Below are 4,430 nucleotides of genomic sequence, written 5' to 3'. Positions count from 1 at the left end.
GAAAAACAGATTCAAAAAAACCCTCATTGCATGTTATAAATGACATATGGCTTATTTAAATAAACCATACTTTTCAGGGCATAAACTACTGATAAGAATGGAATTTATACTTTTATAATCATCTTTTTTGACCAAACATTATTTATTTATCAAAATTACATTTACTTATTTATATTTTTTGGTTTTTGGAGGTAGGGTCTCACTCTAGCCCAGGCTGACCTGGAATTCACTCTGTATTCTCAGGGTGGCCTCAAACTCATGGTAATCCTCCTACCTCTGCCTCCCAAGTGCTGGCATTAAAGGTGTGCACCACCACGCCTGGCTTAAAATTAAAATTTTAATTTATTTTTATTTTTTATTCTTATTATTTTCTTTTTGAGGAAGGGTCTCACTGTAGCCCAGGCTGACCTGGAGTTCACTATGTTGTCTTAGCATAGCCTTGAACTCATAGTGATCCTCCTACCTCTGTCTCCCGAGTTAAGGGATTAAAGGTGTGCACCACCATGTCTGGCTAAAATGTTTTTAAGCGTATTCTTGCAAAATAACATGCTTTTTGTCAATAAAGATTCGGGATACGGTAATTGGTGATGGTAAAACAAAGATGTATCTTTTTTTAAAAAATATTTTATTTATTTGACAGAGGAGAGAGAGAGGAATAGGCAGATATAGAGAGAATGGGCACGCCAGGGCCTCCAACCACCCCAAACAAACTCCAGATACATGCACCACCTTGTGCATCTGGCTTATGTGGGTACTGGGTAATCAAACCTGGGTCCTTAGGCTTCACAGGCAAGTGCCTTAACCACTAAGCCATCTCTCCAGCCCGCAAAGATGTATCTTGACCTTTGTTGTTCTTTAAAGTCACCTTGTTGACAGCTACATCGTGAAGGCAATAGTTGTGCATCTAGGAAGTTTGCCAATAGAGCTCTCTCCCACTGGTGTGTGTGTGTGTGTGTGTGTGTGTGTATAAGTTTTTCTCCCATTTTTTGAGGTAGGGTCTCACTCTAGCTCAGGCTGACCTGGAATTCACTAGGTAGTCTCAGGGTGGCCTTGAACTCATGGTGATCCTCTTACCTCTGCCTCCTGAGTGATGGGATTAAAGGTGTGGTGTAGATATTTTAATTTGTCTCTTATGAGTGTCTCTTCCATTTTGGTGGTTGGCTAGAACAGCGATCTGTATCACGCATGTGTGTGTTGGCTTCTTGTGACTGTCAGTTAATGGAATGTGGATCCAGTGTTTTCACTGTTGTTTTTCTTCTGAATAGAGTGTTCACTCAATGAGGTTGGGAGTCATCACACTGCCAATGAGTTTCTAGATTGTCATCTTCTGAGTGACCTACTCCAGACCCTGGCTGGCAAGATGAGAGAGACCAAGTAGCTCATGATCTAATTCCCTCAGTATTCCAGTCCTTTCCAGCTGCTGGGGATCGGCTCAGGAGATGCCTTGTGTGGTGTGCTCATTTTTAAGGTGTTAGCTTCCGCACCCAGCTAGCCACAAGTTCTCAGGGCCCAATGCTGATCCATGCCCCTCCCACTCTCTTTTTAAAAAGTACTTTATTTCTTAATTTATTTGAGAGAGGGAAGAAGGGAGAGAGAGAGAGAGAGAGAGAGAGAGAGAGAGAGAGAGAGAGAGAGAGAGAGAGAGAGAATGGACTCTCCAGGGTCTCCAGCCACTTCAACCGAACTGCAGATGCGTGTGCTACTTTATGAGGGTCCTGGGGGTTGAACCTGGATCCTTTGGCTCTACCAGCAAGCGCCTTAGCTGCTAAGCCATCTCTCCAGCCCCACTCTATACACTCTTTAAGGCCCGATTCTTTCTTCTTGGGTTTGAAGTCAAAGAAGAAAATTTGGTTGCCTATGGATAGGGAGTTGAAAAAGGAAGGAGTTTGCTAGTATCTTCTTTTAGATAATCAGATAATTAAACCTGGAGTTTGTTTGTAGTGGCTAGAGGCCCTGGCATGCCTTTTCTCTCCCTATCTGCTTCTTTCTCCCTCCAATAAATAAATAAATATTTAAAAAATCATATTCTTTTTAAAAAATACTTTAATTTTATTTATTTATTTATTTGTTAGAGAGAGAGAGAGAGGCAGGGGGAAAGAGAATGGGTGTGCCAGACCCTCCAGCCACTGCAAAGGAACTCCAGACACATGCTCCAGCTTGTGAATCTGTCTTATATAAATCCTGGGGAATCAAACCTAGGTCTTTTGGTTTTGCAGGCAAGTGCCTTAACAGCTAAGCCATCTTTTCAGCCCTAACAATCATATAACTGATTGTGATCTAAATGTGTCAGTTCCAACTCTTTGACCTCTTGAATTTGATGGGATTGAACCATCTCTGGAGAGTTTTCAAAGTCTGGGCTGTGTTCATCTCCCCTCTTTAACTTCCTTCCTTCCTTCCTTCCTTCCTTTCTTCCTCCCCCTCTCTCTCTCCCTCTTTCTTTTGCAAAAAGTATTTATGGGGCAATTGCACAGTGTACAGGAATCTCATCTCCCAGCACAGTCCGGTCAATCAATGGATGCAAAGCCAACAGCCCTTGTTTCAGAACCAGAGTCTGCTGGGGTCAGGTGACCCCCACACTTCTTCAAGGGCTGTGGTGAGTTTAGCACAGGTGAGGGCAGAGAGAGGGGTGATTGCTGATGGACACCATCGTCTCTGTGTGCTGCACACTGACTGTGTGGCGGGCAGCGGCCTCCACCACGGAAACAATAAGGTCACTATTTGGCACCGGCTGTGGCGTGTCATTGACAGCTAGGGTGGAAAAAGAAGTGCCAATTTTCATACAGCCACTGGGAAGTGATCTGACACTGAATTCTTTTATTTATTTATTTATTTTTATTTTTACTTTCTTTAGAGACACAGCAAGAGAGAGAGATAGAGAGTGAGAGAGCGAGCTAGAGAGAGAGAGAATTGGCATACCAGGGCCTCAGCCACTGCTCTGGAACTCCAGAAGCTTGTGCCACCTAGTGGGCCTGTGTGACCTTGTGCTTGCCTCACCTTTGTGCGTCGGGTGTAAGTGGCATCTGGAGAGAGATTGAACCTTAGGCTTCTCAGGCAAGGGCCTTGACTGGATTCTTTTTTTTTAAGGATTTACAGTTTATACTTTCTTTTTATTTATTTATTTGAGAGAGAGACACACACAGAGAGAGCACAGGGACTACAGGGCCTCCAGCCTCTGCAAACGAACTTCAGATGTATGCACCACCTTGTGCATCTGACTTACGTGAGTCCTGGGGAACGGAACCTGGGTTCTTTGGATTTTCAGGCAAGTGCCTTAACCGCTAAGCCATTTTTCTGGCCCCTTAATTGGATACTGGATTCTTTTTTTTTTGGAGGTGGGGCTTTAGCCCAAGCTGACCTAGAATTCACTATGTAGTCTCAGGGTGGCCTTGAACTCATGGTGATCCTCCTACCTCTGCCTCCCGAGTGCTGGGATTAAAGGCATTTGCCACCATGCCTGGTTTAACTGGATTCTTACTGACCTTCAAAAGCTTCTGGGGAGCCGGGCGTGGTGGCGCACGCCTTTAATCCCAGCACTGGGGAGGCAGAGTTAGGAGGATCGCCATGAGTTTGAGGCCACCCTGAGACTACATAGTGAATTCCAGGTCAGCCTGGGCCAGAGTGAGACTCTATCTCAAAAAAAAAATTTTTTTTTTCTTTTCCAGTATTGTTAAAACATTCTCTTAAAGTCTTTATTCCTCCGTGTGTGTGTGTGTGTGTGTGTGTGTGTGTGTGTGTGCACAAGCTGGTCCAGGGGTGTGCTGTGGCTGTTGTGGCGGCAGGGTGACACCCTCAGATGTTGTTCTTTAGTTACATTTCCCACTGTTTGGAGACAGGGGGTCTCATTGGCTAGGCTCTTGGGCCTGGGCCCCGGGGCTCTTTTTGTCTCCACCTCCCCAGTGCTGCAGTGACAAGCACGTCACATGTCTGGCAGTTTTCACTCAGCCTCTGGGGATCTTGCATGGTAAATACTTTACCAACTGAGCTGTCTCCCCATCTCTTTTTCCTTTCTTAAAAAAAAAAATTATTTATGTATTTGCAAGCAGAGAGAGAGAAAGAGAGCAAGAAGGAGGGAAGGAGGCAGGGAGGGAGAGAGAAAGAGAGCATGGGCACACCAGGGTCTTTTTGCCACTGTAAACGAACTCCAGATGTGCGCACTACTTTGTGCGTCTGCCTGGTGTGGGTCCACACAATCAGGTTCTGCAAGCCAGCACCTTTAACTGCTGAGCCGTCTTCCCAGCTCTTTCTTCTTTCTCTTCCCCTCCTCCTGCTTCTTCTAATACATGCACACACACACACTTTTGAGGTAGGGTCTCATTCTAGCCCAGGCTCACCTGGAATTCACTATGTAGTCTCGGGGTGGCCTCAAACTCACAGTGATTCTCCTACCTCTGCCTCCTAAGTGTTGGGATTAAAGGTGTGCACCACCACGC

The 4,430-nt window shown here is 45.2% G+C and overlaps 1 pseudogene; it reads right to left on the bottom strand.

Annotated features, from left to right (window-relative positions):
• Window positions 1-876: 876 nt before the first annotated feature.
• On the bottom strand, window positions 877-1,461 carry LOC123455072 (annotated as a pseudogene).
• Window positions 1,462-4,430: the final 2,969 nt, after the last annotated feature.

Source organism: Jaculus jaculus, chromosome 15 (assembly GCF_020740685.1).
Source record: "Jaculus jaculus isolate mJacJac1 chromosome 15, mJacJac1.mat.Y.cur, whole genome shotgun sequence".
Taxonomy (NCBI): Eukaryota; Metazoa; Chordata; class Mammalia; order Rodentia; family Dipodidae; genus Jaculus; species Jaculus jaculus.
Note: the sequence above shows the minus strand (reverse complement) of the source record. Positions and strands in the feature narration are given on the sequence as shown.